This window comes from Heterocephalus glaber, unplaced genomic scaffold, assembly GCF_053883595.1.
Source record: "Heterocephalus glaber isolate CG9 unplaced genomic scaffold, H.glaber_assembly_v1.0 deba00000122, whole genome shotgun sequence".
Classification (NCBI taxonomy): Eukaryota; Metazoa; Chordata; class Mammalia; order Rodentia; family Bathyergidae; genus Heterocephalus; species Heterocephalus glaber.
The window spans coordinates 16,029,187-16,055,758 of NW_028258138.1; positions in this window are offsets into that span (position 1 = coordinate 16,029,187).

The window sequence follows — 26,572 nt, forward strand, 5'->3', positions numbered from 1 at the left end:
TGTTGGTGGGAATGTAGATTGGTGCAACCACTGTGGAAATCAGTATGGAGATACCTCAAAGAACTAGGACTACAGGTCCCATTTGACCCAGCTATTCCCCTACTGGGAATCTTCCCCAAAGAATTAAAAGAATCATACCACAGCGATATATGTGCACCTATGTTTATAGTGGCACAATTTGTAATAGCTAAAGTTTGGAAACAGCCCAAATGCCCATCAACTGGAAACTGGATAAAGAAGATGTGGTTTTTTTAATAAAATGGAGTACTACTCAGCCATAAAGAATGAGAAACTAGAGTCATTTATAGCTAAATGGATGCATATTGAAGCCATACTCTTAAGTGAAATAAATAGGACACACATGTGTAAATACCGAATAGTTTCTCTAGTGTGAGAAATTGAAAGTGCAAATAAGGATGAAAATGATTAAAATGAATAATTGATAATTTGAAGTAAGAGAAAGTCCAAGGGTTTGGGGATGGTGGAAGGGAAAGGGGAAAGGGAAGAAGGGAAAGAAAAAAATTATGAGAAAAAAAAAGGAATCAAACTTTGTGTAGATAGGGAAGGGTGAAGGGGGTGAAGGGTACACAGGTAATGGGAGAAAAAATAAAAACTAAGATGCATCATGTTCTGGTACAAACATCCAATGATAAATGTAAATGTATTTTATACCTAAAATGTACCAATAAATATATATATTTTTTAAAAATGAGGTTGAAAGGAAGTGTGGCTGCTGTCTGGACAGAGTTATGCACAACATCCTTTCCATTGTAAAATGTGGTCATCCTTGCCAGTCTCTGTTTCCACCTGTTTTCCTGGAATTGGCTGGCTGTAAGTGAAAATGTAATGGTGTTATACCTTTCAGGGCTAAGATGTAACTCTACTTGAAATTTTTATGAATATTTTCAATGTTCCTCAAAAAATATCAGAATTTAATAAGTTTAGAGTCTAAAGTGAAGCTTTGTAAAGGTATTTGTCAACTTGTTTCAATAGTTCTGTTGGCTGTATTGCATATTGCACAGAACAATACATTGCTTTAATATATAAAAGAAATTCTATTTGCTATTCACCTTACCAACAAATTTCAGTATAAGGAAATTATTAACAGATTTTTCAGAATTTAAAGTCTATAAGTAAATACATTTCAGTAATATGGATTTCCAATGAAATTGCACAGCATAAATGTCATATGAGAAAACAACAGTTAATTAGTGAAGTTTATAATTTACACACATCAATATTATATGAATGTTAGTCAATAAAAATCACTTTAGTTAAATAAGTGCTAGTAGTAAGCGGCATCCAAGATCATACAGTGTTTCACAATAATAATGAATTTTTCATTCCTAGCCAATATATTTGTCGAGTGCCTCTTTATGTTAATCTGTCCACCACCACGCAGAATAAAGTGCTTTATGTTTTTGAGATGGATTTTCATTCATTGGGCAAGAAATTACTTCACCAAGCTTTATCTCAAATTTGTAAGATGAGTATGAGAGAAAAAGATGCTTAAATATAATATTTGTGCCAGCAAAGTTACTGAGGATAAAATGAATAAAAGATAATATTCCTGAGCTAGCATTATCAGAGACCATTTAATGATATTTCAAAAGATAAGTGATCAGTATAATCTATGTATGTATGTATCTATCTATCTATCTATTCTCCTTGGATCATTTAAATCAGATGAAGCAAAATTAAACTCGGTCCCTAACTGAGTACATCAGGGAACACCAGTGTCTGATGATTGTCCTAAATGGACAAAGCAAAAGAATAGCTATTTGTTTGTTTCTAAATTTTATACTTTTTGTGTCCTGGCAGAACTTTCTGGATTCTACTAAATCCAGAAATTCTACTGAGCCAAAGATCAATCATTACTTAAATCTGTTAGATGTTACTTTGGCCTGATATTGATGTGTGAGTCCATCAGGGTCTGAACAGCCTGTGTTCTGGTTGCTGGTGTGGACATGACTCATTGTGTCTAGCTGTTGGCCACGGCTTTACGGAAACTTCTGAGTCTGAACCTTGTGATGTCCCACATGCTGTGGACCAGGTTTCCTGTGGTCTAGACAGTGGCCTGAGGGACAATATTTTTTGTTGAGATCTAGTCTCTGAGCCATGGTATGTAAATGTTGCTCATTAGGATTGTTTTTTTTTCTCTTTTTTTTTAGACTGGCTTTAAAATTTTCAATGTGTTTGAGTATAAGCTACCACCTTCAGAGGCTACAACACAGAGTATTTAGTAGATATATTGTTTAGTGAGGTATATTTTAGAAAAGTCTTCATTAAGTATGATGCTGGAAACTTTATTATCTTCAGTAGTTCTATAACATAACAATACTTTTACAATTGTAATTATCACTTAGATAAATTATTTCTAATATTTATGATGCTAAAATATGGTATAGAATTTTCTTTAATTTGAAGTGTACTTCTTAAATATATTCTCCTGTCTACCTATTTGCATATCTATCACCCATCTACACAGGTTGTTGTGTTACAAGTAAATATAAAACTAAAAGTAGTTTAAAGTAGTTATATTGCAGCTGAATTAGTCACTTTGTAAGTAATTAATTTTAAGTTTCCTTTGTTCTTTTAACAAATACATGATTTACTATAATTTCATTTAATCAGTCCCCTTCTAGAAAGTCTTAGTTGCACAAATCATAGTGCATTTGAATGCTATTGATGTTTCTAAGAGAAAAACAAATCAGTCTCTGCTCTGTAGAATGTAAATTTACATAGGCAAATAGATAGATAGGAAGAAAGATAATATACAAGTAATCATTCTAGTGATTTTATGTTTTCCATTTTTTTTCCTGATTACTACCAAGCCATATAAACTATATCATATGCCCTTTTCTAAATCAAGGGCTTATTGTATTATCCTCAGTTATGATTACTCTGAATTACTGTTAGAAGATTTTGTTTTTCTCCGAAGTTGTAGTAGAAGGTAATGGAAATTCCTGTGTATTGTCAGGGAATTCCCCTTCCACCTGCTTTTGTCAGGGCATTACCAGGAAGATACCTCTACTTAATTTTTAGGAGCACACCTTTAATTCCCAGTGGTTCCTTTCCATTCTTTAATGGAATTAGAATCTGCATGGGTTTGCTCCTGCAAAACAAACCACCAAACTGAAACATGTAGTTGCATTCAGTTTCAGGGAAATGTTGCAAGTTTTGCATGAGAGTAACACAGTGTATGGGAAATTGGCTACAGACTGAAACTCCTGGTATTATCAAATGGAGTCTTCTATATAGGTTTAAAATTAAGAACCAAAACATATTGACTTTCAAATTGTACACCTGCACAGAGATAAGGTTGCCTTCATTCATTGGACTTCAAATAATACAGTACAGAATCCTCATAGGCTCCAGGACATGCTGTATTATGTTTTTAAAAATTGTATTCCCTGGATTTTTAAAGTACTTACACAATTTGTATCAAAGGGTTTGGTTGATTTAATCTATATAGTCACCTTACTTCTATTTGTTATAATTTCTGGAGCTAAAAAGTGTAATTATGTCCCATTCAGATTTGTAATGGTTGAACTTTGTGTCTCCACCTTAGAAAGTTTTCTGCCACTTTGTGTTATGGTATATACCTATTAATCTTTTCATTTTTCTTGTGATCTGTACATATTCTTAATCTTTATAAATATTATGATAGCTATAATTTTAAAACAGAAGAGTTTGCTCTCAATTTTATCATATAAAGTGTCTAAGATGAGTAGTTTCTTTATTTCCGTGAAACAATCTGGCATTCAATATCCTGTGACAATTAGTCATTGGTGTTTTAATAACCCCAAGGACACCATTCAAGCTTCAGCAAGTTTTCATTTCCCCACAGGTATTTAATATCATTTAATCTTATGCAAAAATCTCTAAATATTTTATTATCTATCTTGTGTCTTTTGCTTACTGTTTCTGGGAAATTAAATATAATATTACCATATCTTTTTCTGATAATCTGAAATAATGTCTAAATGAAAAATAAGTTGAATCTGCTGATGAGTAATAAATTATTGGTATCAAATATTTTACATTTTAAATGTCACATTAAAATATAACCACTTAAATTTTGCATGTACCAGGTATAACTGATATATCTTACTTTAATTATTCTGATAGACTTTTAAAATTACATTATCTTTGATTCTCCCCCTTTATATGTTGTGAAGCAGGGGAGCTGCCCACTCTTTTCTGGGAATTCTGAGTAATCGTATTTGAGAGACCTCATGTGTTTCAGGACTTGATCTAGTTTGAGATTCTGGACCCCGAGCTTTCACCTGATGATCCCATAATGAGAAGAGAACTTTTGGGGATCTTGAGAAGGAGGGAAGGTACTTTGCATGTAGAAGAAATATAAATAGTTTATGGAAAAAAGATGGAAACTTGTGGTTTCAAAATAGTGGCACAAATTCTTTTATACTGTCCATCAAAAGATGGAGATATATTATTTTTTCTTGAATTTGGACAAGATGACAATAGATTTATAGATAGATAGATAGATAGATAGACAGATAGATAGATGATAGGAAGATGGCTTTATAACTTCTGAGGCTGCATCTTAAAATATCCTGAGGTTCTGCCTTATTGATTTGAAACACTGTCTCAAACCTTAACCTACTCAGGACGTTGTAACAAAATGCCACACATTATTCATCACAGTTCTAGAGGTTAGAAAGCCCATAAAGAAGGAATAGAGAGGTTTGCTGTTTCATGAGCGCCTGTTTCATGCTTCACAAATCATTCTTTGTGGCTGTGTTTTCAAGTGCTTGGAGATATGCAAGAGCACTCTTGTGTCCCTTTTGTAAGGGACAAATCCATGCCTGCAGACTCAATGCTCTTGACCTAATCACTCTCCAAAGGCACTATCTCCTAAGGCCATCACCTTCAAGGTAAAGATTTCAGCATATGAATTTTACACAAATAGACTACAGTAGTTAGAGTCTTAAGTGTTCATAGAGGAAAACGTATTACCCTATTTGACCATGCATCAAGGGAGTTCAGGCCACAACAGTTTTGACAGTAAACCAGGGTAGAAGCTTCAACCTATAGCCCTGGCAAGGTTTGGCCTTTGAATCCTCCTGACCCGATTTGCCAGATATGTATATGAAAAATACTGCAGATGATTCCAGAACCCATCAGTCATTCCTAGCCATTGAAGGAATGCTCTGTTAAGACCCCACATCTCATGAATCAGAGAGAACAAGTCATTTCTGGTGCCATTCTGCATTCCTGACCTACATAATTCACAAACTATAATAAAATAGTTGTTCTTTCATTCTACTAAATCTGGTTTGATTTGTCATGCGGTAATTGGTAACTGGAACACATACTCAGCATAAACCAACACAACAAAGATCAGCATCTATTTACCTATTTCATCTTTAAAGCTACGATTTGAAATTTTAATATCTCAGAAAATTTTAAAAAGAAACACTTTTTTTTAACCTAAGCTTACTAGTATGATTCCAACTGAATAGGTAGGGACTTTAAAATCTTATTTAATCATAAAAGGATAAGCGTCTTTTTAAATAATTGTATATAAAGTCAGTCATTGGTTTTATTCGAGTTTCCAGGGCCTTGTTTCTCTTAACATCTAAGGAATATAAATGGTCTGTAAAGTATTTTAACATTATATTGTTTTAAAATAAAAGGTGAACAGAATCTAAAACTATCTTTCCTTTGTTCTTTATTTTTTTTAATCTTCTAACTTATATCTCTCATATAAATGATAATTACCTGGCATGTAGAATTTGAATATATTTTGGAAATATTAACTCCTAGAATCTAAATAATATTATATTAAACAACACGATGATTTGTATAAGATAAACAGCATCAAAGATCTCCATCACGAAACAAGTATATGCATACACCGGTGTTCTAAGAAATTTTATACAGTTACACATTTTTTTCTTCTTTAGATCTTAAGACTGTCAGTAAGGTCTTTTGAAATCATTGACCATCTAAACGAAATTAAATATCTACATATTTTAAAAGACATTAACTATTGTCTAAAGAGACAGTATCTGAAGACTTCAAAAAGCATAATAGTTTAAATTTATTCAGACATTAAAATTTTTCATTGTAAGTGACATTATGTGCTCCTCAAGAAAATATTCCAAAGCCCCAGGACAGTTACAGGACCCACACATGAAGAAGGACAAGTAACTCCTCCTTTTTACTTTTGTTTTGGGTAAACAACCTAATTCATGTTTTACTGTTACCTTGAAATTTGAATTTTGAAGCAGTTTGTCAGTCTCTGTCGTCCATCCAGTATTGGAATTTCAACAGGACTCACTCAAAAGACAGACGGTCTCCAGTTAGCACAAGATGAGTCTTCACATCTTGCATTTGTAAACTCTGCTCAAGGGTAAGAAATGTTATTCACTCACAGAGTAGGAAGAAATTGAATTGCGCAATGTTGTTTGATCTTCTTCAGTATTTGAATGTTGGCCTTAATAACAGTTAAATTCTTTGGGAATAATCTGTTGTGATAACTCAGTTCTCATTATTATAGATTAACTTCTTTTCACTAAAGCCAAATGATCATCATAAATAATGACATCTCACGATAAATAAATCTCATGCCAAAGCAAATTTCATTTTAATTTTTTGAAATATTTTTCTTTAAAAGTATTCTTATTCACCTTTTTCCCTCTGGTTGACAGTGCTATATATAACACTGAGAAAAAAATAACAAAGAATGTTCTAGCTGTGCCTTGTTTGTTATATTAGCCTATCTGCGATCCAAATCAGTGAATAGCCACATTCTTATTCATTCATATACATATATGATGTGTCATTTCCAAAATACAAATCACATGAACTGACCCTAAATATAAACAGCATAATGTATTTAGCTGGCAAGTAGTAATAGCATAAAATGTAAATAAGCCTACAAATAAGCATAGAAATACCTATAAATACAAATTTCCAAAATATTTATATTTTTGCAAGGGAAAGAATATGTCACAGACAAGTGGAATGGGTTAGAAAATACAACACATTTTAGTCCTTGGCTAGCCAAATGTTTGATTGTGGCAACTTGGAAAATTTTCATCTCTCAAGTTTCCAGTGAGGTTTGGGAAGAGCAAAGATATGACAGAGGCTGAGGTCCTGGTATGTGCTCAATGAATACCAATGCTTTCCTATTCTTGTATGGAAGGAACAAACTTTTGATTATCTTCATATGCTCCAGTGTCTTGAAAACAGTGGAAATAAAATGCATACTTTTAAATTCTACAGAAGTATGATTCAATTTTCACGGAATTTATTTACAGAATTTAAATCAGATATTTAAAATTATTTCTATGTATATTTTAAAACAAACCTCAAAAAAAAAAATACCCCAGAAAACCAAGCCAGGGATGGTGGCACATGTCTGTAGTCGTAGCACTCAGGAAGCTGAGGCAGGAGGATCGCCATGAGTTTGAGGCCAGCCTGTGCTATATAGTGAGTTCAAAGCCAGCCTGGCCTGCATAATGATACCTTGTCCGAAAAAACAAACAGACAAAAAATACCTCAAGTTTAATATATTCTAAGAATAACTTCTTACAATTTTATGATGACTATTATAATTAGAGTAACAAACTTGTGAAAAAGAAAATATATATGAAATAGTCATGTTTAAACACTTTTTAAAATAAACATTTCTTTATCATAACTGTGACTCCTGCGTATGAAAACTGAAGACTATACAAACTAGTAGACTAGAATTACACCTTTGGAAGGAAGTCCGTTAAGTGTCCACATACATTATTCTGCTGTTTGCTATCAAATTATACTTAAATAATTATGCTCCTTTTTCTACATTCATTAATTCCTACCATATTTATCAAGTCTTTTTTTCATATAAGAAAAAAATTATATTTATATTACATATAATTTAGTATACTTATATTTACCTCAATTTCTCAACTTTTATTAGACAATTCTTATATTCAGGTCATTCACTCAGTCATGCAGATGATCTTTAGAAAATATATAGTAAGTACATGCTGTATACTATTCACTATATTATGTTGTTGCTATGTAACACTGATCAACACACATTTGGTGCTTGCTCATGCAAAGCTTGAATTTTATAGGAAAAGATAGATAAAGAGAAATAAATGAAGAAAATTTTAAAAAGGAATATGACAGAGATACCTTATTTTGCCTTTACAGAGAATATTGATTGTGCCATTTTGTGTGAAGTGTTGAGCAAAGTTTCTCTTCAAAGGTAATATTCAAGCCAAGACTGAAAGTTTGAGAATTCAGTTAGGCAAAGATTGTGATGCTAGATGGTTCAGAGTAAAGCCAACTTTAACCATGTGGCTCCACGATAAAGGTGGCCTCAACTTGATGATTTGAGAAAGAAAACAGAAATCTGAGGTTCAAACCACAGGCTTGCCCTGGTTGACTATATATATATATATATATATATATATATATATATGTATATATATATATATATATATATGTATATATATATATATATTTTTTTTTTACATAAAATCATGATATAATTTTGTTGTTGTGTGTACATTACAGACTGTACTTAAATCCTAGATGATATAGCTTATAAGACACAGGATGTATAATGAATGCTGTCATTGGCTGAAATGTTTTATGCCACATGATTGTGTTGTCTATATATTTTCATTCCTGGGCTTACTTCTGTATGTGTGTGTGTGTGTGTGGTGTGTGCAAATGTGTGTATTCCCTCAATTTCCTTACATCCTTTCACCTTGTCCTCCCCAGTAAGGTTTCTTTTTTCTTGATAACTTCAGCGTAAAATCTCTTCTGCTTCTCATTGATCGGAATTGATTCATGTGATTGGTTAAATCTGAAACATAGGTGGATGGGTGGAGCTCGTAAAGAGATTAACCCAATTGGAACAGCATGTCACAAGTGGGAAAGTAGTAGATGCTTTTATAAAGGATGACAAGGAGCTGTTACTACAAAGTAGGCACATTGGTCGACTTTCCTGTTGCTGTTATACAATACTAAGACAAACAATTTAAAGGAACAAGCTTTAACTGGATTCACCGTTTCAGGAGCTTTAGTCCGTGGTCAGCTGGCTCCAAAGCAGAAACATCATGCAAGGAAAGTGTAGCAGAGAAAAGTGCTTAGTTCATGGTGGTTGGGAATCAGATCTAAGGAAGAGCACTGTAGACAAAGGGGGTCAGAGATCACACATAGTACCCAAGTGATGCCTCCATGGCTCACCTAAACTCGCTCAGAATCTGCTAAGCATTTCCTAATCCATTAAGTTAACATACCAGAATTAATGGTTAAAATGAGTGAAGAGATAGTGACCAATGAATGCTTAGTACAGAAGTCTTGAACATCAGAGTTGGCAAGTCAATAGACAACCTGGACCTCAAAAGCCAGGTGTAAGTTAGGTTTTTTAATAGAAGCCATCTACAGATGATTTTCAAGCAATAAGAAACACATACATCAAGTAGGAGAGAAAAGTAAAGTCAAGAAATTATGTCCTAGTTCTACAAAACTCTAATTTACAGGTTGTGTAGATGGTAGAAAGTCAGCAAAGCAGCCTAGAAAAGAACACATACTGTTTTGCGTTGCTGAGTGATAAAGACAGCCTCAGATCTTCTGTAGACAGTTCTCCAACTGACTACCATAGTGTTATTTTCTGCTCTTTGTGTTCACTCAGATCTTAGAGTTTCTCAGGAATTACATTTGAGAGAAGAAGGTAGTATCCAATGCAATGATCATGTGTTTGTTTTGGATTATATTTGTTCTATTCAGTTGCTCCTTCATTTCAATACAGCTGTTGTGCTTCAGAAATAGTCCAGAATCAGTGCAGTGCATTAATAGCCCATGTCGTGCATTCCAGAATGGTGTTATGCATTTACACATCTTAAAATAAATTTTTCTTCATTTTCACAGGATATTAGAAGGAAAGGAGGTAGATGCCTATCCTTAATCTGCCACCATGCACTAGTAGTATAAACATTATTTGTATAAAATAATTTCCTGAAAGCTCTATATATTTTTAAAAATCTTACTGTGTAAACTGAGTAATAATTTCCATCTGGAAATTGAAGTTGAGGATAAGTAACTGAAAGAAATTAACACTTAACTAACATGTTTTCTTTCTAATTTATTAAATATTTTAGAGCTATTGAGGCAGCAGCAAGTTGTTTAGAAATTTCCAGGAAACTTTTATTATAATCAGCTTACTGTGTCTGATAGTTTTGATTTTACTAAGAAATTGTATTTTACCTTTCTAATTGGACCACTTAAGAATAAATGATCTAAGATATTTACCTTTTTGAAAAAAGAATGCATTATCTCACCCTTTTACTGACTGAATCTTTCACTTTTAACAGTTTGGATAAAATACATTTCCCTAACTCAGTTTTATGTTAAAATTTTATGGAAAAATTGTCAACGTGACTACTATAGAAAGGAGGATACTGGCTTCAAATAATCCTATTGTAATAAAAAGCTACAATTCTATGAGCAAATTTATCTCTCTACCAAAGTAGTTGATATATAAAACATCTTTGTAGGATTGTTGCCTGTCATAGGACTATAAAAAAAGAAATGTTATAGCAACAAACATGTAACAGGATTCCAATCTACATTTGCTCTTTCCAATAAAAATAGATTCACAATTTCATGGATTTCTAATTGGATTATTTTGTTTGTTGGTTATCTTCACAACCTGTTAAATGATTTCAGAATTGGATATGAATTATGGACATGCAGGTTATATTCAGTTACTGCCGTATATTTTGTTCAGTTCTTTTTCCATTTCTTCCCTGGCACTGCTTATTACCAGAAGATATATACTATGAAAAGTGAATTGAGTATTGAGCTTCCAGCTGTGCAGAGGGGAAAAATTCCCATACATTTTAGGAAATATGTACAGAAATAATGTTTTTCATGGCAGGTAAATATATACAAGGGCTCTTTACAACTACCAGGTGAGCGTCTTAGTTCCAAATTGTTAAAATGATTGTCACACTACTGAAAGTTCAGCTTGGCAAGAGGGGATGACTTTTTGGTCCGATTTGTTCTCCTTTGTGTAAAACAGGCATTGTTTCTGTATGATGGGAGCTGGTGGCACATGGCATGAACTTGACATGCCAGCCCACAGTATGAACAGAAATAAGCCAATTCTCACAACAAGTATTGGTTCAATATTATGAAGACGTCAGAAAGTTCACTCACCTTTCTACGTTTTAATCTCATCTGTAAATGTGAATTTTAAAAAATGATAGCAATGCCATTTTCAGTGCGGGTATTAAAGAATTTAACTCATAGATAAGCAGAGAACTTGCTCACCGCAAATGTTATAGCTATTTCCATTCTAGTTCTTCTTTGTGTTTTATAAGACAGAATCACAAGTCAATGTTCAATTTCATGGAAAACTTTTCTGGCTTGAACTTTGCTAGAGTTCTAAATGATTAGATATTCTACTTGATATCCTATAGGTATAAACACTTAGTGGACAAATAAATACATTTTGATGGACCTGGAGTATCCAATATCCTCTAATAAGACAAGTGAAATAGAAGTCTACAGGGCAAAAACAATTCATCTGTCTCCTGTGATATATTTTTGGTTGCTGGGATACCTTCTTTCCATTTTAGGCTTTATTCCTTCTGTTTGGATAACATATACTTCAAGATGTTCCTGGGAAAAAAGTATGTGAAATCACTTATTGGTTCCACATATCTGAAATTATCTTTGTTTTATTTTCACATTGAATTAATCATTCTGATGGTATATTAATTCCCTATTGTTATTGATACAAATTACAGCATACTCAGTGGCTCAAACTAATACACATTTATTTGTATTGACTTGAGCACTTTGCTTTGGAAAGCCTATGCCTCAAATATTTTTCAAAAGGACACGTGAGCCCGGAACTCCTACTGTGGTTCCTGGAAAGATTAGTAACCTTGAGAGCTTTTTTTAAACTTATTCTTGTATGGATGTTATGTATATTGTAGAGTGGGACACTGAGCCTTAGAACAGTGCATACCAGCTTTACACACTAGTGCTGTAGCTCAGCGCACACTGATTTTTTTCTTTCCTATGAAGGAAGGACATCTCCTGTGGGACAAGAATTCATTTCTCCCACAAAACCCTCTACTAAAATGCTAGAATTCTTTGTTTAAGTTTGCTGTAAACTCCACATAGTAAATTTTTTGTTTCCTTAAATTGCTGGTTTCTGCTTTCTTCTCTCGTCTTACTATATATATATACTGGTGTCAGTGGAGGATGAGACACGGAGGAGAGAGAAGATGATTAGAGGAGATTAGAGTGAGTTTAGGGAGGGAAAGACAAAAATCATCTTGAAACAATACACATTTGTTCTCATAAAGTTCTGGATCTCAGAAGTCTAAGACTAATTAGTAGGGCTGCATTTCTTCTAGAATTTTTAAGCAAATATCTGTTTCCTGCTTTTTCTAGCTTCTAAGACACCTGCATTTCTTGGCTCTTGGATCCATTCCATCCCTTTAAGGCCAAGAGAAAATACCTTCTTCCTCCTCTTCCTCCTACACCTCCTCCTCCTCCGCCTCCCCTCTCCCTCCCTCCCCTCTCTCCTTTCATCACCAATTTTGTGGCTTTTTTGTTTTATTTTTCCCTCTGTCTCCCTCTTACATGGGTATTTGAAATTATACTGTACCTACTCATCTAGAATATTTTCCTACAGAAGATCTTTAACTTAATATTCCCAAAGTCCCTTTTACCACATAAGGTAACACATTCTGAGATTCCAAGGATTAGAGTACAGGTATCTTGGCAGGGCATTAATCCACCATAGCCCATTCTCTAAGCCCACAAAGATTCAGGCCTATTCCACAACAAAATACATGCATCCCATTCCAAGCTCCCCAGGGTTTCAAACCATTAGCGCATCACGAGTTCAAAATCATATTTATTTCTCACCATCAGGAAATCTATATCTGATCATCAAATAATCCAAATGAGATAAAGATGGGGATTTTAGTGTCATGTACCTCTGGGGAAAAGTCAATCTGCATTAGGCAATCTGTGAAACTGTATAGTATCTTATCTTACTGGGTATGGTGGTCCATATCTATAATTCCAGCACTTGGGTGGCTGTGGCAGGGGGGTCATTGTGAGTATTAGGCCAGCCTTGGCTACACAGTGAGCTCAAGGTGACCTTGAACAATGTGAGAAGACCTTGTCTAAAAAAATGTATCTTCTAAAATACTACATTGACACAAAGGATAATGCCAATAATAAAAAAAAAATTTAAACGGTTGGGATTCAAAACAGAAATCATCATTCCTAAGTTCTTCCAAAATTCTGTTGGGCATTGTTACATTTGAAGACCTGTAAATAACCTTGTACTTTGTGACTCAGCCTCTTTGCTAGGACTTTACCTGTTTGTAGCTGAGAAGTTCTATCACTGTATTTGCTGCCTGTAGAATTTGAGGAGTTCAATAGCACTCATTCAGTTTGTTCTCTCTGTGTCCCACTAAGCCTAAGCTGGCAATGAGTATGTCTATGGCCTAATATTTCCATGTGTCTTCAAAATGGCCCTCCTGTCTTTCAGTGATTCACTTCATTAGAAGAGAAGCTCCTCCACTGGTATTTCTTGGATGATACCATCTTTTCTTGGCTTCTGCTTAAATGACTGAAGGAATCCCTGAGTCACTTGTCTAATCTCTTCAAAGAGCCACATGTGTACATGAATACTCTGGCCTTTTGATACTTCCAAAGTAGGAGCAAAAGGTTTTCCAGACACACCCTTGGCTTTGTCTCCAAAACAGGCTTTCTTCAGAATGAATCTCCTACTTCTCTGAAATCTAGAGAGACTGATGATTTCCAAATCATGCCCCAATCCCTCCACAAGGCTTCCTTTTTGCCATCATGTTTTACCATAAGCAGCCTGATTCAGTAAGTCTCTACCTTTAGCATGACTCCTCAGCCTAATATTCAAGTTTATTACTTATAAATGTCCTTTACCCATAACTGTAAGATACAATTTCCTTCACCTTTCTGCCCTAGAGTCCCTTTTCCCTCAGTTTTCAATAACATTTTCATCAGTTTTTTCTGAGTCCTTACAGCAGTCCCTTTGGTGTTCATAGTTCTACCAATATTCTGTTTACGATGATTTAGTTATTTGCTAAGAAGGACGCAGATAGGCCATGAAGGAAATAGTAGAGGCAGAAATGAATAGTTAGAGTTCTGTGAAAATTATTATGCCATTTGGATTCCTAGTTTTTCCATGTAACCTACTCTCCATGTGGAGGCTATTATCATGGTTTTCAAAAATATAATTGAGCACTGAGGACTTTCTGAATTGGAAACCTGTGCTCCTAAGTTGTGGAATTTTTTCTTTTATTAGTATGTTTATAACAATTTTTTTTTTACTTGAAATTCATTCTCATATCTGAAATTTGTCATTTGGTAATTGATTCTCCTGGGTTTATCTCATAATTTAGAAATATTTTTCTCTTATTTTTCATAGTGTGTGTTCTAAATAGTTTCCTTTTGAAGTTTTTTTCCCCAAATTTAATGACGTTTACTTATCTATAATTTTCTAGTTTAAAAAATTCAGTCTGATTCTTTGGAGACATTATTACATATTTTCTCTGAGGGTGTTAGGTATATATTTTATAAGATTATTTTTTTCTACAATATCTCTGTGTCACATGCTGTCTTTTATGTACTTTTTCTCTGTTTGTTTTGATATCTTGCATTGAGAAGTTTCCCAGAAACAACTGCTGATCCTTAACTGTCCATTTACAATTTAAAATGTGGCAGTAAAATATTCTTTGTACTGTGTGCATGATTAAGAGTTGCTGATTTGTGATCTTTTACTGATGACAAGATAAAGTCTAGCCATTGCCTTTTGTTTGTTACCACACATTTGTATTAGTGGTACTTTCCTTAGAGGCCATTTATTAGTGTCAAAGAAAAGTTTCCTATCTACTGCTGCCATTGTAGAGAGGGAGTGACAGACCTTCTCTATAATGTCTCCTTTTCCATATGACATGGCTTCTAAATTACAATGTCCAACATGGTTTGTGTTCCCGAGATGAGAGCATCTCTCCGCAAAGCTTCAGAAAGTAAGTTTCCATCCCCTGTATGAGTAAGGCATAGATACTTTGCTATAGTAGGCTGAAAAGAAATTGGGAACTCATATTTTTGACATAGATTCCTTCAACTTTCAATATGATTACAGGCTTGTATCCTCCCCTTTATGTTCAGACGTATTTGTTATCTTCAGTAGCTGATATTGTACAGTCATTTAATTGGTAGAGAATAACATGCTATTTTTCATGTTTCGAATAAAAATTTCCCCTCAAATGTTTACATGCTCTGAGGTGGGGATATTGGACGGTTTTTAGATCATGGACCATTAAGTTCCCCAATGGAGTGATCCACTGATGAATTCCTAGCTGTACGTGCTGTTAGGAAGTAGGGTCTGGTTAGAGAAAGCAGGTCACCGGGCTGTAACCTGAAGAGATGTATCCTTTGTCCATGCCCTTTCTGTCAGGCTCTTCTTTGGTCTCTCAGCTCGCTGACTACCATGAGGCAAGCAGCTTTCCTTTGCCATGCTCTTCTAGCATTGTGTTTCAGCGGAACATGGACTGAACCTTCTGAAACCATGAGGCAAAATAAAGTTATTCTCCTTTGAGTCGACTACGTCAGGTTCTTTGTCTCAGTGACAAAAAGGTGACTAATATAAATATGCTAGGTTTTTTTGAAGTTTGCCTTTGAATGAAAAGAATAATATAGGATTTAGTACTTTACACTTAAAAATGGATAACTTTATCCCAATGTTGTCAACAACATTTTTGAAGACAACATTACAGCCATTGATTTTGAGGACTTTTGCTGATTTTTTGGTTAGCTTCTTCAAATGAATCCATGTATGTGGTTTAAAAAATGAAGACAGAGGTTTTATAATGAGATGGTATTCACTGAACCACATTTTCCACTGGCAGTTCTCTTCCCCAGAAGCTATCATGCCACTCTGTAATCACTGCTTTCCTGTAACTTGCACAATTTCATACAATGAACTACAGCTTCCATTATAAAACATGTCACTCAAAAACATCATAGTTTTATTTCTCAGTTTCTAAATGATGACACAAGAATTACATATTTTTTCTGAAAAATTTTGACAGTCATTTCACTAGCTATGTAGTCATGGTTCATAAGATCTACATTCTGTCCACTAGTAACATTTGAGTTTTCCATGATTAAAATGTAGATTGCTTCTGGAAGTTAAGAAAATAGTAATTCCGTATATTTATGGATCAGAAGAGTCAGTGTTTCTCAAATGTGTTGTCGAATCTAACATCCTCTTTTTAATCTTTAATTTTATTGAGTTGGATCTTCTTTTTCTTTCTTTTGGTTAGTTTGGCTAAGAATTTGTGGATCTCATTTATCTTTTCAAAGAACAAACTCTTAGCTTTATTTATCTTGCCTTTTGTTCTTTTAGTTTCTGTTTTGTTAATTTCAATATTGTCTTTATTATTTATTTCCTTTTTAGTCTTGATTTTGGTGTGTTCTTACTTTTCTAAGAACCCTGATTACAATTACACTTATTTTCATTTTGTATCTCTATTCTGCTTCTGTTCTCCTTCCTCCTTGTCTTCCTTTTTTCCTTCTTTCCTTCCTTCCTTTCTTTTTTTTCCATCCAGTAGTGGAACCCCTCAATTGTTTGTCACCTTACAAAATTTTGTTCTTCAGTCTTCCTTCTTTAACATTTTCATATTTAGCCTGAACAGCCTTTTCCATGTTAGTTATTTGAGCCCCTATCTACATCACAATGACTTTAATTTTGAATCGGCTCTAAAAATCTTTATTTCATAGAACATTTTAATGAAATAAGCTGAAATAAAATTCATCTCCTCCATCCTGTTTTCATTCATTTATCGTGTGTGTGTGTGTGTGTGTGTGTGTATGACTGGAGATTGAATACAGAGAGTGATGAGCTGATTTCCAGTCCTTTTTTATATTTTATTTGAAGACAGTGCCTTGTTAAATTTCCCAGGCTAGACTTGAACATGCAATCTTCTTGCTCCAGCCTCTCACTTAGGGACTTTGAATGTGTGCCATTGTGCATAGCACCATTTAATAATACTTACATTTATTGAGCATCTTCTGTATGTCTGGTAGTAGCCATGAAAAGAGTTATGACCAAAAGTGGCAAAGTCTTATTTCTAGTAGAAGCAGGGAAGAAGGATTACCTGAGTAACTAAGAGTAAAATGTGATAAGGGAGACTGCAGGGGCCACGCATCTAAGAGTCATTTAAGTTTGTAGATGTCAAAATTGAGATGTCAATTAAGTGACCAAGTAGAAGACTTCTGCAAGTAATTCAGGGCAAGTTTCGAGCTTAGGATCGAAATCTTAGTTGGACATAACAAATGAGAGAGGAGTTGTTATAAAATTCACTGTACTGAATGAAATCATCAAAGAGGTGATTATCAATAGGTATTGCCAGAAATCTGCCCTAGTCCGGGAGCATGGTTCCAATGGGAGGTCAGAGACAAGATCATAACAACAAACTTCAAGGAAGCCCCAAAACCAAGCGACAGTGTTAAGTGTTTCAAGAGGATGGACTGAGGATCAAGGGTGGAGATATTGTTGCTATTTTGAATAAGATAAATTCTGAGCATTTCTATTTATTGGCAGAAAAGAAACTACTGGTAACTACATTGTTTGCATTAATTTTTCCCCAATGATATGAGGAAAGCCTGTTCAGAATAATTTAAGAAAAAAAAGAGAAAAATAAAAGCCAACAACTGATAAACACTTTTTTCTTTAGGTAAAAGGACCCATTAAATAGAGGTAGTTAGAGGGATACATAGGTTAAAGGGTATTGTTCTATTTTTGCTTAAGATATGTAGAAAAATGTAATGGCTCAGTGGCTAAGGAAATATTAATAAGAAAAATGTAGAGATTCAGGAAAGAGAGTGACTGTTACAGGGGCTGTGGTCTTTAGCAGGCATGAGTGATCGTGCTGTGTCACACAGTGGAATGGTCAGCCACAGAGAGGAAAATATTTCTTCACAAGCCTCGAAGAAAATACCCCAAAATGGTGTCAGTTTTAGGTGTGTATTTTGGTCCATTTTCTGTATCTAAAACAGAATACCTATGGCTGGGTAAATTAAAAGAGAAAAGGGCTTACTTACGTCACAGTTCTAAAAGCAAAGTTTGAGATATGATGAATGCTTTTGAGAGTGAAAGTCTTCTTCCACATCATAACGTGGGAGATAGTGTCATGGGTGAGGAATGTATGAAGGTGCTGGAGACCCCTGCAGTCAGGTTCCAGTACCCACCTGCCCAGTGTGTGATGCAGGCCTGAGAAAAAAAATACACTAAGAGACAGAACTAAGAGAGAAAGCGGGTGCCAGGACAACCAATGCCGGTGCAACCAACAAAGGCCTTGGACAGTCCCAGGCACTGACTTTTATTGCCAATCGATTGAGGTAAAGGCAACATATGGTTTCTATGGAAATTAATGTAAACAAGGCGCATACAGGACAAGACAAAATTCTCAAATTAGGAACAAAATAGACAAAATATATGGTTGTAATTATAACATTGTTCTCTTAGTCAGAAGGTTTTAGTTGTGGGAATGGATTTTGGGTGTGAGTTACTCTGCCCTGGCACGTAGGTTTCAGCCAGACTCACTTCTCAAAATAAGGCAATTGTGGTTAACTCTTCACAGCCTGCTTTGGGTGTAATCAATATTATGGTCCTCTGCATGAAGGAGTGTAGCTGGTACATGTGAAGGAGGAGACAAAGGGTGCCAGAAACTTTATAATAACCATCTCTTGAAAGAGCTAAACTGTTCCTGTGAGAACTAATCCTCTCTTATCGAAAAGACATTAATGCCTGTAAATGGGCCATTCTCCCATTAACACATTGACGACCAAATTTCACCATGAGTTTTGATGGGGAGAAATCACACTGAAACCATAGATGTGAGTTGGTGAATATGATAAAATGGGCTTGTGGAAGTTCACTGCTGAGTTCAGTTATTTCACCAAGAGATCAGGGCCAGTGTAATAGCTTGAGCATTTTGGTGGTAAATAGGGAGAAGAGAGAAAACTTTTTTTTTAAATTTTAAAATGTATAACTTTATTATCAAACACATACATATACAAAAATTAAAATTATTCAAAGAAAAACAATACAAGGGAAAAACTATAATAACATTCTAATATAGTAGAACTCAACCAAAACAAAACTGAAAAGTACTTAAACATTTTTCCATATAATTTTTAAAAATCTCAATCATTAACAAGACATCAGAGGATATGATTTGTTTTAGAAATATTTTCAAAAACAATATTGAATAAATAGTGGTCTGCAAAAAACAGTCTAGTTATCTAGTAGACTTCACATAGGCCAAATTTTTTTAAATTTAAAATTCAATACAGTATATGACACATGATGGAAATATAATCTGAGAAATATGTTTTTAAGCAATTTCACCTGTGTGTATCATAAAATATCACACAGAGTTCCAATTTCTAAGTGCAAATTGAAAAGGTATATGTCAATCATCTGTGATGGCCCCTTGATATTATCCAAATACACAGTTAAACACGAGACACATGAGGCTACCACTGGCATAGCAGCACACTATTTTACAATAAACTCTTTTATATAAGTAGGATTATGCTCTAAAGAATGAAAAGCACAGTATGTTATCATAAGTACCTAAAACAGTAACAGTCATTTATCACACTATCAAATACTGTGTACTGTACATAGTTGTATGTGCTTCTTCTGGAAACATACCCTTTTGCAGAGTGTTCCAACCCACAAAATCAGAATACACATTCTTTTCAGCTGCACATGGGTCATTTTCCAAAATAAACTGCATGCTATTTCATAGGACATGTCTAAGTAAATGTAAAAGAATTGAAGTTACCTTCTGTTTATTATCAGACCATAGTGCAATAAAATTGGAGATCAATGACATAAGAAACTGTAAAACTCCCACAAACACATGGAAATTAAATAACACCTTCCTGAACAACCAATGGGTCACAGACAAAATTAAAGAAGAAATTAGACAGTTTCTACTATTAAATGATAATACCAGTACAACATACAGGAATCTATGGGACACAATGAAAGCAGTTCTACATGGGAAATTCATAGCAGTCAATGCTCATATTAGGAAAACAGAGATAACTCAAACAACCTAATGCAGAACCTCAAGCTTCTAGAAAAAGAAGAGCATAACAAACCCAAAGCTCATACAAGAGAGGAAATTATAAAGATCAGAACAGAAATCAATGCAATGGAGACTAAGAGAACGATATGAAAAATCAATGAATCAAAAAGTTGGTTTTTGAAAAAATAAATAAAATTGATAAATACTTAGCCAACCTTATCAAAAAAAAGAAAGAAAAGGCCCAAATCCATGCAATCAAGAATGAAAAAGGTGAAGTAATAACAGACCCAGCATAAATCCAGAGGATCATTAATACCTACTTTGAGAACCTATACTCTAATAAAATGGAAAACACAGAAGAAATGGACAGACTCCTAGATACATACAAATTGCCAAAGTTAAATGAAGAAGATATAGAAATTCTAAACACCCCAATTACAATGAGTGAAATTGAAAATGTAATAAAAAATTTACCAACAAAGAAAAGCCCAGGTCCTGAGGGCTTCACTGCCGAATTCTACAAGACATTTAAAGAAGAACTATTGACATTACTCTTTAAACTCATCAAGGAAATTGAAAGGGAAGCAAGGGTTCCAAATTTATTCCTAGAAACAAGTAAATACATGAAAAAATGTTCAGCATCACTGGTCTTTTGAGAGATGCAAATGCAAACAACACTGAAATTCCACCTCATTCCAGAAAGAATGGCTGCTATCATGAAATCAACCAATAACAAATGTTGGCGGGGCTGTGGGGAAAGAGGAACCCTGCTCCACTGCTGGTGGGAATGTAGACTGGTGCAAGCACTGTGGAAATCAGTATGGAGATACCTCAAAGAACTAGGACTGGAAGTCCCATTTGACCCTGCTATTCCACTGCTGGGGATCTTCCCCAAAGAATTAAAAGAATCATACCACAGTGATATATGTGCACCCATGTTCATAGCAGTGCAGTTTGTAATAGCTAAAACTTGGAAACAGCCCAAATGTCCATCACCTGGAGACTGGATAAAGAAAATGTGGTCTTTTTATAAATTGGAGTACTACTCAGCCATAAAAAATGAGAAATTAGAGACATTTATAGCTAAGTGGATGCACATTGAGGCGATACTCTTAAGTGAAATAAATAGAACATACATGAATAAATACTGAATAGTTTCTCTGGTGTGAGAATCTGTAAGTGTAAATAAGGACTAAAATGTATAATAGGTAATGTGAAATAGGAAGAAAAGGGGCAAAGCAGAAGGAAGTGGGAGGTGTAGGGGAAAGGATAGGAGGGAATGGAATTAATATGAGACAATGGAAAAATAGGAAGAAAATCTTTATAAATAGGGAGGAATGGAGGGGTTGAAGGGAGGGCTGGACAAGGATGAAAAATAAGAACCCAGAGAGATTATATAAAGTTGCAAATTTCCAATGATGAATGTCATTATATTGTATACCTAAAATGTACCAATGATTAGAATAAATAATCAATAATACAAAATAGGAAGAGAAGGTCCAAAGGGGTAGGGGTAGTGGGAGGGGCAGGGGAAAGGAAAGAAGGGAAAGGAAAAATGCTGAGAAATGGAAAAAATGGAAATAAAGTATTTGTAAATAGGGAAGGGTGAAGGGGGTGAAGGGAGGGGTAGGAATGGGGAAAAAATAAGAACCAAGATGTATCATGTAAAGGTACAAGTTCCCAATGAGAAATGTAATTGTGTTGTATACCTTAAATGTACCGATAAAGGAATTTAAGAAAAAAAATAATAAAACCTCAGTATCGTTGGAACTAGCAAAGAGAATCACTAACTTGGATCTCATCTTATTAAAAAGCTTCTGTACTTCAAGAGAAACCACCAACAGAGCTAAGAGACAACCGACAGTCTGGGAAAAAATTTTTAGCAGCTATACCTCAGACAAAGGCCTACTATCTAGAATATATAAAGAACTGAAAAAAATCAGACCCCCCAAATTGAAAGACCCAATTCAAAAATGGGTATATCAAGTGAACAGACATTTCTCAGACAAAAAATTACAAGCAGCAAATAAATATATGAAAAAATGTCCAACATCACTGATCATTTGAGATATGCAGTGGAAAACAACCCTGAGATTCCACCTCACCCCATCAAGAATGGCTGCTATCAAGAAATCAATCAATAACAAATGCTGGCGGGGGTGTGGAAAGAAAGGAACCTTTCTCCATTGTTGGTGGGAGTGCAGACTGGTGCCACCACTATGGAAATCAGTATGGAGATACCTCAAAGAACTAGGGCTAGAGGTCCCATTTGATCCAGCTATTCCCCTGCTGGGTATCTTCCCAAATGAATTAAAAGAATCATACCACAGTGATATACATGCACCCGTATTTATAGTGGCGCGATTTATAATAGCTAAAGCTTGGAAACAGCCCAAGTGTCCATCAACTGGAAACTGGATAAAGAAGATGTTGGGTTCTTTTTCAAAATGCAGTACTACTCAGCCATAAAGAATGAGAAACTAGAGACATTTATAGCTAAATGGATACTCTTAAGTCAAATAAATAGGACACACGTGTAAATAGCGAATAGTTTCTGTAGTGTGAGAAACTGAAAGTGTAAATAAGGATTAAAATGATTAAAATGAATAATTGATACTTTGAAATAAGAAAAGGTCCAAAGGTGTAGGGATGGTGGAAGGGTACAGGGAAAGGAAAGAAGGGAAAGGAAAAATTATAAGAAAAGGAAAAAATGGAAACGAAATCTATGTAAATAGGGAAGGGTGGAGGGGGTGAAGGGCACACAGGTAATGGGGAAAAAAATAAGACCTAAGATACATAATGTACGGGCACAAGCACCCAGTGATAAATGTAAACGTATTGTGTACCTAAAATGTACCAATAAAATAATTTTTTAAAAAAGAAAATAAATAGCACATGCTCTTTATACCTTTCGAGGTGGTACAAGATACCAATGTGAATCCTGATGTGGGTGTGTGGATGTTTTTGTGTCCTAGAGAGAAGTCACCCTTAGAGCTTCTTTGCTTCAAGCAAAGTAAGCTAACTAAAGAATTTTTGATGTGACAACAAAACAACAAAATTAAACACACAATCCTTTGAGTTCACCTGGCAGATGTGCCAATCTGTTCACTTTGTTCTTTATCCTAATTTGAGTTACATTTTCTATGAGCCAAAATTTAAAGAGTCCTAAGTCTTATATAACAGCATTATTATACATTGTAGCAAGGCCACTGTTTTCTAATTCTAACTTGTTTGCAATGACTGCAGAGTATTCTATACCAAAAAGTAGCCTTTTTCTTGTAGGTCAAAGTACAGAAATTCCATGAGGGCATATATATTCTGAACCCAGTAGCAAAATCAAGAAGCAACCTCAAGAGAATGAAGATCAAAGTCTAGTATGCTTCAGTGGTGAGATGTACAATTTACATTTCAAAAATCCACAATGTAGAATAAAGGATTTCAGAATTTTTCATCATGAATTTAATGTTTGAGGAGATAGGTTTGACCTGATTTAAATAGTACACAATATATACATGTAATGAAACATCACATGATATCCTATTAATATGTACAGTTTTTGTGTTTTTAGGTATCTTTAAAAAATAAATAGGTTAGGACAATGAGGAGCTTAACTTGCTGGGAGCAATTGTCACTGGAACCACCTATGATGCTGGAGGAAAAGGATACGTGGGTTTCAACTAAAATTGTGTTTATTTTAAAAAGTGGGGAGTATGTAAATAGGTAATGGCTTTTGTTGATGAGATGTTTGGAAAACGAATAGGAATCAAGAAAATGAAACATTTTTAGTACACTTTTGTTTTTGATGGTCTTGTTCTTTTAGATCATGAAACTTGAAGGTAAACTGATATTTTTCATGTGCTAAAGCAGAACACATATTAATTTTTAACAATATTTAAAAAACAAGTTAAAATAATTATGAGAACTTCCCAAAATTTTCTTGCCTAACTCTTATGAAAGCTCTCTTTATCAGTTAATATTATGTATTCTAGTACATACTGTAGCAAGTTTGGAATTTTGTCTCTTTTAATTACCTTTGCTTGTGTGCATATATCATAGAAGAAAATCAGACTACAGACCCTTTTTTCTCTGTGTAGAACTGTTGCTTACGGTGTAACTATGCCTATGAAACACTTCCTTACTTCAATTTATAAATATTTACAGAATTCTTCAATTCAAAGGAAAGTTCAAATTTCATGCATTTTGCAGTGTCACCAATGTCACATACTAGTTTGTTACAAGTCAGGATAAACACTAAATGATCTATGAATACAAGATTTGACTCACACTTAGTTTTTAATTTTATAGAGCAATATTCAGAAGTCCCTTTTGAATGTATTTATGTATCATACTGGTGCTTGAAAACCAATCCAAAATGAACTCATCAATAACAATCTTTTCCACCTAATAAATGCAGGGAGGAAATTGATATGTACAGATGAAGCCTAAGTGCTTAAACCCAAATCTCTTGACACATCACATTTTATACAAATAGATACATTGCATTTAATACATGTTTAATACTAAAGATATGTTCTATTTAATACATACTTAATTTTTAAACGAATCACAAAAATTTGAGCACCCAACAAGTGGCCTCCTTTTGCCAATAACCTGTAAATATATATTGCTGTATTTCTCAAAAAATTCTAAGGATATTTATCAAACATCAAAAACATTCTTACATTGCTATCTGAACTATGTGGATATGTACAATGTTTATTTGTGTGCTTAACAGTTAGTGTGAGTGCTGTTTTTGTTAAATATCCCAAACATACACAGAGTAGATTTTGCAGTTTTCTATAAAAATTGCACCAGTAGCTCTGTTTGATACACCTATAAATGCTTTGCAGTGAGTCTCTTTATGTCTTATAATATTACTTGGTATTTTAATAGCCTTATGAAATAAGACTAAATTACTCACATTTGCAAATGGTATGGGAAAAATAATTTATATTCTCAGAGAATATGTGTTTTTGCTGGTGGTAGTGATGGGATTGAAACTGACATTGTTGTTTATGAAAATGGTAGTGATGATGGTACCAGCGCTGCTGATACTTTTGAGATGATGCTGTTGAGGTTGATGTAGATGGTGGTATGAGTATTTTTGGTGATTGTGTTGCTGTTAACAATTGATTCTGGGGTTAGTAATGGTTATGGTACAATTAAAAATGCAAAAGAAAATGAGGAAAAGTCCTACAAACTCTTCCAACCATGTAGCCTGAAGTCAGTAGGAAATTAGCCTTGTAAAGTAGTTGTCAGAGTATAATTATTGCACATAAGGATTTATAATCTCAGGCTCATAAAATTCTTCACATTTGTGCATTGCCTTCAGTGGCCTTGACTTATGATGACCATCTTGACTGCAGAACAAAATTCATGGGTTCATATTTGCAGGCTCTACTCTAGCATCAGTCTGGTTCTTGGGTTATGATTCCACTGCAAGACTATAGAAATAAAAATTCAGCATCTGCTATTTTTTAAAAAGTACTTTTAGCTACATAAACCTTACAAGAACTTTAAAGCATTATTTTTTTCTGCTGATTTGTAACATCTGATGACCTAAAGTAAGCTAGATATAATAGCCAATTGATTGTAGATGATTCTTTTATTTGTCAATAATTTAATTACTATCAAATCAATTATATTTTGTACATCACATTACATTTTTATTCATTTATCAAATACTTAGTGACATTAAGCATATGTAACTACAATCTCAAAAATTCACCGTAGAGTACTCTTACTTCCTGTGTTTTCTATGTTCTGATGTTTTCACACCATGGTCCCCTGTTATGAGCATTGTGGTCTGGCTGATTTGTTTTGTTCTTTCTGAAGCTCATTTCATAAACCTGAAGAGATGGAAATTTTGTAGACACTAAGATATTATTGCTTTTGCTAAGAGTTTTACAAAAATCTTCTACAAGTGAACCTCAGCTTGGATTTGGCTGGCAGATTGCACATTTACCTCTGAACCAAATCTTTGAAATGCCAGAAAGAACTAAACACCAAAATGGTAGTAATTGTTCTGAAAACAAGAAAATGTCCAGTGAACAAAAAGAAATATTAAAGAAGTTCTGAAACAAAGGAAGAAAAGAGAATGAAAAGATAAGAATGGATGAAGGGCAACCCAAGTTTTCAAAGATGTTAAGATCAGGAGACATTCTGGTGCTGTCCTCAGGGAGAACAATAAGTGCATCACTATTGGCCCAGCCAAGCTCCTTCTTCACTCTCATGGGCCTTTGTAGAAATTTTCTGGAAGAAAGAGCTATAGAAAATTTTCACAAATATAATTCCTTGCTTACAGTTTTCTTGCTTTCAGCTTCACGGTAGCTATGTGGTTTTGAGTATATGGTTCACATTGGATCCCAGAAATAAATAGAAAATGCTCATAACTTGTGTTTTATCTCCTTGAATTA